Here is a 14,220-nt window from a genome sequence, read left to right on the forward strand (position 1 = left end):
CTGTTTGTTAGCGGCTTTAAATCGGGTTACCCACAGATCAACTCGGAGGAAAGCCCTGGACGAGAAACTGATTGATATTTTTGAGATGGGCAAAACCAAAGCAGCTCCTCTGCTCAAAAAGTAAGTCCTTGAAATTGACCATGGCAGCTGGAACTTGAGAAGGCCGCAAGAGTTATGCTGACCTCTATTTTTGGTCTTTCTTACCCAAAATCTTTAAGCCCCCCCCCCCCATGCACTATTTTACCATCCCACGCTATCGCAGCGCTTTTTTGCTTGCAAAACTGAAAATTAGACCGACAATGTTTTTTGCAAGGGAGATTTTTGAACAGGCCCTACTCCTGATAGAATCTGCCCTTGTGGCTTTAACAGGATCGATCCTCTCGTGCTCTGCTGGAATGCAGATTTTTTTTTTTTTTAGATTTACGAGGGATTACTATAGTAAGCCTTTATTCAACCAGTCGTCTCTCCATACTCGGGAAACCCTGGCTCGTTTGCTCAGTGATAAGGATCCTACGAACACTCTAGCAGTCACAGAATTTGTCTCAGTCCTTTAGCCCTTGCATCATCAAGAAAAGAAAGAAAGAAATACCTTCGGCTGCTCAAGATTTTTGAATCGGTGGGGGGCTCCTAAGGGTACAAGAGGAACGGATTGCAGTGGAGTGTTAGAGAAGAGCAGGCGTGCAGCAAAGTCGGAAGGTGACGGGGTTGCAGCTGGAATGTGTTTTTGCCCTCTTATCTTCACGCCCTGTTGGGGGAGGGGGCTGGCATCGCGGAGACCAAGTCTCTGGGTGCCTGCCAGGTGGCAACTGCTACCTGCCTAAAATTTGCTCTGCTATAAATGGGCATTTCAGGAGATGAAGCCAGAGGTGGCTGGGCGCTGCCACGGCTGAGTGTTATCAGTCCCAGGTTAAGTGTTAAGTCCAGCTCCGTTTTCTGCCCTTTCGGACTCCGGGTTACAGTAAACCGAGCTTCCTCATCTTGGAATCTGACCTCCCGGCTGCTAGGGCACCTCTCTTGAATTACCGTGCGTCAGGGTCGGATTTCGGAGCTGCCCTGAGGTCTTTTGTGTTGCGTGGGTTGTGGAAAGAGTGTGCTCTGTGAGATAGATTTCTTTCCAAAGCACAGATCTCTCTAGGTAAGGCTGACTGATCCGCATTTTCTCTGCTGGTGGTGAGAAACTGACTTCAGACCTGATTCAGATACAAGCGTGCCCTTCAGAAGCCCTCGGTGTCTTTCCCATATCAGATCGTTTTAATTACTTGCAAGAGGCACGCCTCTGAAACGTCTTGGCTTTGTTACGGGAACAGTACACGGGTGATACCATCAGAGAATCTCCGCTTCCATGATGTTTTATTAACGCTCAACTATTTTGCATTCTTAACCTTGACATAACAGAAAATGATACAGTCCGTTAGTTGCTGTGTAGATAGCATACTTAAAGAATAGCAGGTCCCAATCGATTCCGCTTCTGAGAGAGCCAGTTTGGTGTAGTGGTTAAGTGTGCAGACTCTTATCTGGGAGAACCGGGTTTGATTCCCCACTCCTCCACTTGCACCTGCTGGAATGGCCTTGGGTCAGCCATAGCTCTGGCAGAGGTTGTCCTTGAAAGGGCAGCTGCTGTGAGAGCCCCCTCCAGCCCCACCCACCTCACAGGGTGTCTGTTGTGGGGGAGGAAGGGAAAGGAGATTGTGAGCCGCTCTGAGACTCTTCAGAGTGGAGGGTGGGATATAAGTCCAATTTCTTCTTCTTCTTCTTCTGGGGATGCCAGCCTCCAGGTGGGAAATGGGAAGCCCCTGGAATTACAGCTCAGCTCCCAACGACAGAGATCAGTTCCCTTGGAGAAAATGGGGGCTTTGGAGGGTGGACTCTACGACATGGCACCCCACTGAGGTCCCTATCCTCCCTAGGCTCCACCCCCAAATCTCCAGAAATCCTCGTCTGATGAAGTGTGCTTAGAGAGCACACAAAAGCTTGCGTTCTGAATAAAACCGAGTTGGTCTTAAAGGTGCAACTCGACTCCTATTTCGTTCTACTACTTCAGACCAACACGGCTGACTACTTGGATCTGTCAGTTTTTGTAGTTGGACATTCTTGCTGATCTCAAATGCTTCTGTAACTGGGCCTCAACCCAGTCCATTGATACGTGTTCGCTTCTAATCTACAACTGTCCCCGTGTTGCTCCTTTTATTTCTTGCCCCACTCCAAGGCTATTCTGTTCTGAATTTCTAAAATCTCTTTTGACCTGTTAGGGAAAGAATCTATACCAGCTCTGTGTCCAGTAATCAGAAACATCCTTTGTGGTCCTTTTGGTCAAAACCTAGCAACTGTTCCCCTCTGTTCCTGGCTGTATCTGTGATAAGGCGATCTGATTTGCTCAGGCCTTCAGAACGCACATTGAGACCTCCTTTATGCTCCTGAGAAGCGATTCAGAGGAACCATTGGTTTAACAATAAGCCCTTTTTCTACAACACAAAAGGTCCTGTTTCGGCAGCCGTCTTCTGCCTTCTCTAGCCGTCTGGGCATTTCTGTGGTCTCCAGTAACTCAGATTCTAGACTCTAAAGGGACCTATTTGACTATTAGGGTAAAATCTACCACTGGACTTGTTTTCTTCCAGGACTGGACCAGTCCCCCTTTAAAGACACTGAAGCCAGTGTGAGTTGCATCTTGTGGCAGTGAGTTCCAAGGGGATCGCAGCCTGCTTCACCTGATTCTAAGATGCTCGAACGCTCAGTCAGATTATGGGCAGGGCTAGAAGAACAAACAGCCTATCTCTGAATAAGGCAGCTGCATAGTTTCCATTTCCTGCAGCCACAGGGGCCGAGCGCAATGGAATGGAAGTGGGCCAGAGGGGTATTACTGAGTTGCTTGGATTCCATCATTTATCCCAATCAAATGGCTTCAGATCTCAGGTTCTCTTTGGTAGTCAATGTCGTCACCTGGGCAACTGTGCAGATGCTGGGCAACCACTCTGCTCTCTCCTGGTACGGTGTAGCGGTTAAGTGCGCAGACTCTTATCTGGGAGAACCAAGTTTTGATTCCCCACTCCACTACATGCACCTGCTGGAGTGACCCTGGGTCAGTCATAACTCTTGTCAGAGCTGTTCTTTTGAGAGTAATTTATGTTAGAGCTCTCTCAGCGCCACCCATTTCACAGGGTGCCTGTCGTAGGGCGTGGGGGGAAGGGAAAGGAGATTGTAAGGTGCTCTGACTTCTTCAGGTAGTGAAGGGCAGAGTATAAATCCAATCTCTTCTTCCCCTCCTCCTCCCCCCTTTCCCTCCCTGGACCTTTTTATTGCATCCCTGTTGAAGATGCTAAGTCAAGATGAGGGAGGAAGGGTGAAACAGTTGTGAGCCTTGAGGGTCTCCAAATATCATAGCTAGAGTGTGTATGTGCGGGGGTGGGGGGAGAATAATGAGATTGGATCTTGCTTGCAGTGAACTGAACTCTTGTGCTACACGCCAGGCTTGAGTTCTGGAAAACTACAAATTTGTCCCAGTTTCTAAGATCATAGAGCTGCTCTTGGGGTAGCAGTTACAGAAAGGTGGTAGTGGGTGGTGGAAAGTGCCCTGAAGTCTCAGCTGAGTTCAGTTGACCCCTTAAGATTGTCAAAACAAGATTGTCAAATAAGATTATCAAATAAGAAACATCCTGGCCCCAGTGGGAGGGCTTCAGGAGTTCTAGTCCCACTGATGGACCTCCTGATGGCACCTGGGGTTTTTGGCCAATGTGTGACAGAGTGTTGGACTGGATGGGCCATTGGCCTGATCCAACATGCCTTCTCTTATGTTCTTATGTGACTCGGAGTGTTGGACTGGATGGGCCATTGGCCTGATCCAGCATGTCTTCTCTTATGTTCTTATGTGAAACAGAGTGTTGGACTGGATGGGCCATTGCCCTGATCCAACAGGACTTCTCTTATGTTCTTATGTGACACAGAGTGTTGGACTGGATGGGCCACTGGCCTGATCCAACAGGAATTCTCTTATGTTCTTATGTGACACAGAGTGTTGGAGTGGATGGGCCATTGGCCTGATCCAACATGGCCTCTCTTATGTTCTTATGTGACTCAGAGTGTTGGACTGGATGGGCCATTGGCCTGATCCAGAATGGCTTCTCTTATGTTCTTATGTGGCTTGGAGTGTTGGACTGGATGGGCCACTGGCCTGATCCAACAGGGCTTCTCTTATGTTCTTATGTGACACAGAGTGTTGGACTGGATGGGCCATTGGCCTGATCCAACATGGCTTCTCTTATGCTCTTATGTGACTCGGAGTATTGGACTGGATGGGCCATTGGCCTGATCCAACAGGGCTTCTCTTATGTTCTTATGTGACACAGAGTGTTGGACTGGATGGGCCATTGACCTGATCCAACATGGCTTCTCTTATGCTCTTATGTGACTCGAAGTGTTGGACTGGATGGGCCATTGGCCTGATCCAACATGGCTTCTCTTATGCTCTTATGTGACTCGGAGTATTGGACTGGATGGGCCACTGGCCTGATCCAACAGGGCTTCTCTTATGTTCTTATGTGACACAGAGTGTTGGACTGGATGGGCCATTGGCCTGATCCAACATGGCTTCTCTTATGCTCTTATGTGACTCGGAGTATTGGACTGGATGGGCCATTGGCCTGATCCAACAGGGCTTCTCTTATGTTCTTATGTGACTCGGAGTGTTGGACTGAATGGGCCATTGGCCTGATCCAGCATGGCTTCTCTTATGTTCTTATGTGACACAGAGTGTTGGACTGGATGGGCCATTGTCCTGATCCAACAGGGCTTCTCTTATGTTCTTATGTGAAACAGAGTGTTGGACTGGATGGGCCATTGGCCTGATCCAGCATGGCTTCTCTTATGTTCTTATGTGACACAGAGTGTTAGACTGGATGGGCCACTGGCCTGATCCAACAGGGCTTCTCTTATGTTCTTATGTGACACAGAGTGTTGGACTGGATGGGCCATTGGCCTGATCCAACAGGGCTTCTCTTATGTGACTTGGAGTGTTGGACTGGATGGGCCACTGGCCTGATCCAACAGGGCTTCTCTTATGTTCTTATGTGACACGGAGTGTTGGACTGGATGGGCCATTGGCCTGATCCAGCATGGCTTCTCTTATGTTCTTATGTGACACAGAGTGTTATAATAATAATAATTTTTTATTTCTATCCCGCCCTCCCCGCCGGAGCAGGCTCAGGGCGGCTCACAACAGAAAACACACATTACATCAATTATACTTATAAAACATGGTTAAAACAATTACAAATTATTAAAATTAACTTAACAATATGGCGTTATAAACAGGTTTCAGTAAATTTCAGAGAGTAAAAGCATTTCAAGAATAAAAGCATTTTCAGCAGCATACCTAGTTTGTCACTAGTTTTCCACTAGTTGAAGGCCATCTTGAAGAGGTGGGTCTTGCAGGCCCTACGGAATCCATCTAAACATCGTAGGGCCCTCACCTCCTCAGGGAATTGATTCCACAGTAATGGAGCGGTAATAGAGAAGGCCCGGTCCCGGGTGGCCTTCAGTCTGGCCTCCCTTGGCCCAGGGATATTCAACTGGTTTTTCCCAGATGACCTCAGTGCCCTCTGGGGCTCATATGGGGAGAGACGGTCCCTTAGGTAGGTAGGTCCTCGGCCATATAGGGCTTTAAAGGTAATAACCAGCACCTTGTAGCAAACTCGGTATGCCACTGGCAACCAGTGCAGCCCGCGCAGCCCCGGCTGTATGTGCTCCCACCTTGGGAGCCCCAGCAACAGTCTAGCCGCCGCGTTCTGCACTGGATGGGCCATTGGCCTGATCCAACAGGGCTTCTCTTATGTTCTTATGTGACACAGAGTGTTGGACTGGATGGCCATTGGCCTGATCCAACATGGCTTCTCTTATGTTCTTATGTGACTCGGAGTATTGGACTGGATGGGCCCTTGGCCTGATCCAACATGGCTTCTCTTATGTGACTCGGAGTGTTGGACTGGCTGGGCCATTGGCCTGATCCAACATGGCTTCTCTTATGTTCTTATATGACTCGGAGTGTTGGACTGGATGGGCCATTGGCCTGATCCAGCATGGCTTCTCTTATGTTCTTATGTGACACAGAGTGTTGGACTGGATGGGCCATTGGCCTGATCCAACATGGCTTCTCTTATGTTCTTATGTGACTCGGAGTATTGGACTGGATGGGCCCTTGGCCTGATCCAACATGGCTTCTCTTATGTTCTTATGTGACACAGAATGTTGGACTGGATGGGCCATTGGCCTGATCCAACATGGCTTCTCTTATGTTCTTATGTGACTCGGAGTATTGGACTGGATGGGCCATTGGCCTGATCCAACATGGCTTCTCTTATGTTCTTATGTGACTTGGAGTGTTGGACTGGATGGGCCCTTGGCCTTATCCAAGATGGCTTCTCTTATGTTCTTATGTGACTTGGAGTGTTGGACTGGATGGGCCATTGGCCTGATCCAACATGGCTTCTCTTATGTTCTTATGTGACACAGTGTCGGACTGGAGGGGCCATTGGCCTGATCCAACATGGCTTCTCTTATGTTCTTATGTGACACAGTGTTGGACTGGATGGGCCACTGGCCTGCTCCAACAGGGCTTCTCTTATGTTCTTATGTGACTTGGAGTGTTGGACTGGATGGGCCATTGGCCTGATCCAACATGGCTTCTCTTATGTTCTTACGTGACTTGGAGTGTTGGACTGGATGGGCCATTGGCCTGATCCTACATGGCTTCTCTTATGTTCTTATGTGACACAGTGTTGGACTGGATGGGCCACTGGCCTGCTCCAACAGGGCTTCTCTTATGTTCTTATGTGACTTGGAGTGTTGGACTGGATGGGCCATTGGCCTGATCCAACATGGCTTCTCATGTTCTTATGTGACACAGTGTCGGACTGGAGGGGCCACTGGTCTGATCCAACAGGGCTTCTCTTATGTTCTTATGTGACACAGTGTTGGACTGGATGGGCCACTGGCTTGCTCCAACAGGGCTTCTCTTATGTTCTTATGTGACTTGGAGTGTTGGACTGGAGGGGCCATTGGCCTGATCCAACATGGCTTCTCTTATGTTCTTATGTGACACAGTGTTGGACTGGATGGGCCACTGGCCTGCTCCAACAGGGCTTCTCTTATGTTCTTATGTGACTTGGAGTGTTGGACTGGATGGGCCATTGGCCTGATCCAACATGGCTTCTCATGTTCTTATGTGACACAGTGTCGGACTGGAGGGGCCACTGGCCTGATCCAACATGGCTTCTCTTATGTTCTTATGTGACACAGAGTGTTGGACTGGATGGGCCATTGGCCTGATCCAACAGGGCTTCTCTTATGTTCTTATGTGACACAGAGTGTTGGACTGGATGGGCCATTGGCCTGATCCAACATGGCTTCTCTTATGTTCTTATGTGACACAGTGTCGGACTGGAGGGGCCACTGGTCTGATCCAACAGGGCTTCTCTTATGTTCTTATGTGACACAGTGTTGGACTGGATGGGCCACTGGCCTGATCCAACATGGCTTCTCTTATGTTCTTATGTGACACAGTGTCGGACTGGAGGGGCCACTGGTCTGATCCAACAGGGCTTCTCTTATGTTCTTATGTGACACAGTGTTGGACTGGATGGGCCACTGGCCTGATCCAACATGGCTTCTCTTATGTTCTTCTGTGACACAGAGTGTTGGACTGGATGGGCCATTGGCCTGATCCAACAGGGCTTCTCTTATGTTCTTATGTGACACAGAGTGTTGGACTGGATGGGCCATTGGCCTGATCCAACAGGACTTCTCTTATGTTCTTATGTGACACAGTGTCGGACTGGATGGGCCACTCGCCTGCTCCAACAGGGCTTCTCTTATGTTCTTATGTGACACAGTGTCGGACTGGAGGGGCCACTGGTCTGATCCAACAGGGCTTCTCTTATGTTCTTATGTGACACAGTGTCGGACTGGAGGGGCCACTGGCCTGATCCAACATGGCTTCTCTTATGTTCTTATGTGACACAGAGTGTTGGACTGGATGGGCCATTGGCCTGATCCAACAGGGCTTCTCTTATGTTCTTATGTGACACAGAGTGTTGGACTGGATGGGCCATTGGCCTGATCGAACATGGCTTCTCTTATGTTCTTATGTGACACAGTGTTGGACTGGATGGGCCACTCGCCTGCTCCAACAGGGCTTCTCTTATGTGACTCGGAGTGTTGGACTGGATGGGCCATTGGCCTGATCCAACATGGCTTCTCTTATGTTGTTATGTGACACAGTGTCGGACTGGAGGGGCCACTGGTCTGATCCAACAGGGCTTCTCTTATGTTCTTATGTGACACAGTGTTGGACTGGATGGGCCACTGGCCTGATCCAACATGGCTTCTCTTATGTTTTTATGTGACACAGAGTGTTGGACTGGATGGGCCATTGGCCTGATCCAACATGGCTTCTCTTATGTTCTTATTCAGAGGTGGTTTGTCATTGCCTCCCTCTGGCTCACAACCCTGGACTTCCCTGATCGCCTCTCACCCAAGTACAAAGCAGGGCTGACCTTGCTTAGCTTCTGGGATCTGATGAGATGGGGCCATGCTTTCTGGTGTGTGCAAAGTGCTGCCAATTCTCAGCTGATTGATGTCAACCCCAGAGCGCTTTCAAGGCAAGAGACAGAGGTGGTTTGTCATTGCCTGCCCCTGCATGACAACCTTGAACTTCCCTGGGGGTCTCCCATCCAAGGAAGAATCGGAGCCTCTGAGATTTAACAAGATCCAATTAGCCTTGGCCATCCAAGGCAGGGCGTCTTGATGGGTAAACCTGGCTACTGAAACGCAGCTGTGCCGGCCACGCTGGCCCCGAATCCCGCATTGCATTTTGCCACAAGCAGTTTGGTGCCCGGGGGTTTCAAAAAGAGAAGAACGGATTGGCCCGGTGGCTTATTTCCCGGCAGAGAGCCGGCCTGTATTTTGCTGGGGAAGGAGAGGGAGACAAAAGCCGAGTGCCCAAAGAGCTCCGTGAGCAGCAGCCTCCCCAGCCCTGGCGCCCCCGGCTCCCCTTGCCTGGTGCCAACGGTGCAGGATGCCAAGCCGGCTGATCGCTCCCTCCCGCCCTCGTGCTCACAGGCAGGCCTTTGTTCCCACGGAGGCAGACAAAGAGCTCTGTTCTTCCCTTACCTCGGGCAAGCTGTTCATGGACATGCCGTCAGAGTACATTGTAGAAGAATAAATCAATTATGGATCATCTGACTCCGTCTCTCCCCCGTCCTTCCTCCCGCAAAGCCAGCCCTGAGCCAGAAAGGTGCACAGGCAGCCGCCAGGCGGTCCTGATTATCGCTCCGCAGGTCAAGGCAGCAGCCGGGAGGGGCAGGTGACCAGTGCAGAGCTGATCCTAGATTGCCTTTCGGGGCTTTGTGTGCCAAGCACGGCGCTTGGAGCTTCGGGTCGGGTTTCTCTCCAGACTCCCTGGGCATGGAGGGACAGGATGGCGGGTTCTGTTTGCCGGGGCTGGAAAGCTCTCCTCCGCTGCAGGGCTTTGGGGTGTGTTTGTGACTGCTGTTTGCTAGCAGGTGGCTCTCAGTTTGGTGCAATATTTCTTTTATTAGACTAGTACCTGCCCTGTTCCCTGCCAAGCAGGGCTGCAGGAGTAGGCTTCCCAATCTCAGGGTCCCAGCGGGGGATCCCCTGGTTTTACAGGCTTCCCCCCTCCCCCAGCCAGCTGGCTATGGGGAAGCTCCACCCACATAGCCATTATGCACCTCCAGGAACGATTCCCATAGGGAATGATGGGGAATTGTTCCGCGGGTGTCAGGGGCTCTGGGGAGCTGTTTTTTGAGGTAGAGGTGCCAAATTTTCAGTATAGCATCTAGTGCCTCTCCCCAAAATACCTCCCAAGTTTCAAAAAGATTGGACCAAGGAGTCCAATTCTATGAGCCCCAAAAGAAGGTGCCCCTATCCTTCATTATTTTCTATGGAAGGAAGGCATTCTAAAAGGTGTGCTGTCCCTTTAAATGTGATGGCCAGAACTCCCTTGGAGTTCAATTATGCTTGTCACACCCTTGCTCCTGGCTCCGCCCCCAGTGTCTCCTGGCTCCACCCCCAAAGTCTCCTGGCTCCACCCCCCAAAGTCCCCAGATATTTCTTGAATTGGACTTGGCAACCCTATGCAGGAGGCTTGCAACAATCAAAATACAACAATTCAGCATATTGCCATTTAGAATCCAAGTTGTTTGTCGGATACTGAGTTCGATGCATTTGGAGTTGACACAGAACTGGCTTGATTGGTAGCTACATACTGAAACCACATGGCAAGGCCACGCCCCCGCTTATATGCATGCAAAAGAACCACCCCCCAACTTCCCATACCAAATCACGGCAGTCAAGTTTTGCGCCCCGACCGCTCATTGGTTACTTTAAAAAAGTTCAGATCTCAGACGGAAATATCACGTTGCTAGCGTTCCGGGAGTCGCCAGGTTGCCCGCGAAGGTTTCCCGCCATGCATAGGGTCTGATACATAACATTGTTATAAATTAAAACCTAAGAATTCTTTATGGCATCAGACAGCGCCCTAATATCCATCCCAGGTGGGACAACTAGGGGTGGCCGGCCCGGAGAAAGAAAGAGAGGGAAGGGGAAAGAGAGGCCTACAGATCTCTCTAACCCTCGCTGTCCTAGTGTTGTTGCCTTTAGGACAGCCCTTTCTGTTCTGCATCTTGTAAACCTGCCCTCAACTGAATTAGACCACCGGGATAGTCTTGTCTACTCAGACTGGCAGCAGCTCTCCAGGGTCTCAGGCAAAGGCCTTTCCCATCACCTCCTCCCTGGTCCTTCCTAACTGGAGATGCTGGGGATTGAACCTGGGGCTATGTGAATCGTAGGCAGCCAAGGCACAGAGAGTGGCCATTTATCATGATAACAAAAAGGAAAAAAACTGTTGAGAAAAAATTGAGAGGAAAAAATCTTCTCGGCCTCGAAACTGGGGTGAGGAAAAACGCAGAGAACAGCGGTGGAGTTCCTGAGGGAGTAGCGCCCCTCCTCCGTCAGGTGGTCTTTTTGGCGGGAAAGTGCCTAAGGGAGGAGTGGCACTCCTGTCTATTAGAAAGCTTGAAATCTTTTCCGCAGCAGGCCTGGCCTCAGGCAGTCCCCATGTGGGGCTGCACAGAAGACACGACGATGAACATAAGAGAAGCCATGTTGGATCAGGCCAACGGCCCATCCAGTCCGACACTCTATCACAGAGTGACCAAAAAACCCAGGTGCCATCAGGAGGTCCATCTGTGGAGACAGGATGCTAGAAGCCCTCCCACTGTTGCTCCCCACCCAAGCCCCAAGAATACAGAGCATCAGTCGCCCCAGAAAGAGTTCCATCTATACCTTGTGGCTAATAGCCACTAAATGGACCTCTGCTCCATGTTTATCCAGTCCCCTGCATGCCACTGAGCCATGGCCCCTCCCAAAGGGAAGGAAGGATTGGGGGGACAGCGACACGCAAAATAAGGTGCAATCAAACCTGGATTTATGCACAAGTTAAGGCAGCTATGCCCTTAACCCGGCTAGCCCGAGTTTGTCAGACCCCAGAAGCTAAGCATCATCCGCCAGTATTAGGGAGCCAGCACAGTGTAGCGTAGAGAGCCCCGTGGCGCAGAGTGGTAAAGCTGCAGTACTGCAGTCCAAGCTCTCTGCTCATGACCTGAGTTCGATCCCAGCGGAAGCTGGGTTCAAGTAGCTGGCTCAAGGTTGACTCAGCCTTCCATCCTTCCGAGGTCGGTAAAATGAGTACCCAGCTTGCTGGGGGGGGGGGAAGTGTAGATGACTGGGGAAGGCAATGGCAAACCACCCTGTAAAAAGTCTCCCAGGAAATCATCGTGATGCAACTTCACCCCAGAGTCGGAAACGACTGGTGCTTTTTTACAGTGTAGTGTCTGACTAGGCTCTGAGAGGTTCGAATGCCCACACTGCCATGGAAACTTGCTGGGTGAGCTTGGGGCAGTCACTGTCTCAACCCATCTCACAGGGTCGTTGTGCGACTAAGACTCAGGAAAACAGAATGATGCTGTAAGGTGTTTTGCGTCCCCAAGGTTGGATGGGAGACCACCGGGGAGGTCCAGGGTTGCTGTGCAGAGGCAGAAAGGGGGCTGGATGCGTGATTGAAGTATGGTAGGATGGTAGGCGACGCATACTTGAGGGGGTGGAGCTGCCTGGCTTGTAGACAGAGGTCCAGCAGTGGCTATTAGCCACAACGTATAGTTGGGACTCTCTGTCTGGGGCAAGTGATGCTCTGTATTCTTGGTGCTTGTGAGGGGCAACAGCGTGGGGACTTCTAGTGTCCTGGCCCCACTGATGGACCTCCAGATGGCATCTGCTTTTTTTGGTCACTGTGTGACACAGAGTGTTGGACTGGATGGGCCATTGGCCTGATCCAACATGGCTTCTCTTATGTCAGGGGTGGCCAATGGTAGCTCGCCAAATGTTTTTTTTTTGCCTACAACTCCCATCAGCCCCAGCTAGCATGGCCAATGGCTGAGGCTGATGGGAGCTGTAGGCAAAAAAAAAAAATCTGGAGAGCCACCGTTGGCCACCCCTGTCTTACGTTCTTTTGTTTGAGAGCTGCAAGACATGAACACCAGATGTTTGAAGGAAGGGAGGAAGGGAGGGAGGAAATAGATGGGGAGGGAGGTGGAAAGAAAGCAACTTTAAATGCAACTTTAAAGGGAAGTGATTTAAAGAGTGAAATGCCTTCTCCGGCTCCCGAGCCACAGTTTGGCCACCCCTGACTTATACCTTCCAAAAATCTTGTTTGTCCCTACGGTGCTCCTGCCGGGCTTGAATCGAGCTGTTCTGCTGCAGATCAAGACCTCTAAAAAATACCCATGACATTTTGTCAGAGCTAAACATCCAGATCTGTTTCCAAACTGCACAAGCTGAACGTTTTCAGCTCAAGTGAGGCCAGAAGACTAGCTGACAGATACATTCTGCCCCCCCCCACCCCCATGCCACCCTGGTTGCCTTTGAGGATTTCACTTTCCCTGGCTGCCAGGAATCCTCCCCTCCCCTCCCGCCCCCACCCCACTGTCTTCCAGCCTGTGCGTAAGCAAAGCCAGGCTGTGAATGACATCTTGACAACTCCTACATATTCCCAACACTTGGAGGTGAGTCTTTTGCAGCACCTCCCTCCCCCTCCCTGGTTTGCCACTGGGGGTCACAGAGACCAGCCACTCTCAGGCACCCCCCAAAAGGCAAACTGACTCCTCCCCACCCCAAGCTTGTGGTTAGAATGACAATCTCCGGTGAGGAGGGCACTGACGCGCTCTCTTGCCACTTCAGCAATGGCACATGGTGACCCTGCCACGCTCGGATAGGGTTGCCAACCTCCAGGTGGCAGCCAGTGATGCTCTGCTATTGGAACTGATCTCCAGACTACAGAGATCAGCTCCCCTGGAAAAAAATGGCTGCCTTGGAGGCTGGGCCCCTCGCCCTCCCCAGGCTCCACCCCCAAATCTCTAGGTATTTCCCAAGAGCAGGAATATGCTCTAGGGTTGCCAGGTCTGACTCAGGAAATATCTGGGGGCTTTGGGGGTGGGGCCAGGAGACTTTGGGGGTGGAGCCGGGAGCAAGGTTGTGACAAGCACAATTGAATTCCAAAGGGTGTTCTGGCCATCCCATTTAAAGGGACATAAGAACATAAGAGAAGCCATGTTGGATCAGGCCAACGGCCCATCCAGGCCAACACTCTGTATCACACAGTGGCCAAAACACACACACACACACACACACACACTGTGGCTAATAGCCACTGATGGACCTCTGCTCCATATTTTTATCTAACCCCCTCTGGAAGCTGGCTATGCCTGTAGCCGCCACCACCTCCTGTGGCAGTGAATTCCACATGTTAATCACCCTTTGGGTGAAGAAGTACCTCCTTTTATCCGTTCTAACCCTACTGCAAGCCTTTTTAATGCCTTCATTCCATTGGAAAGAAAGGAGCATGGGGACACCTTCTTTGGAGGCCTGAAGAGCTCTCAGAATTATAACTGATCTCCAGACCATAAGGATGAGTTCCCTTGGAGGGAATGGCTGCTTTGGAGGCTAGTAGACTCTCTGGCATCGGACCCCACCAAAGTCCCCCAGCTGCTGGCTAGGCAGGCACAACCCCAGAGACTGGCATCATTCATGTAAATTGAACCTGGGCTTATGGAGACTCTCCCCAGGCCACTGATGGGATCATGAATGGAGAAAGTG

Source organism: Heteronotia binoei, chromosome 4 (genome assembly GCF_032191835.1).
Source record: "Heteronotia binoei isolate CCM8104 ecotype False Entrance Well chromosome 4, APGP_CSIRO_Hbin_v1, whole genome shotgun sequence".
NCBI lineage: Eukaryota > Metazoa > Chordata > Lepidosauria > Squamata > Gekkonidae > Heteronotia > Heteronotia binoei.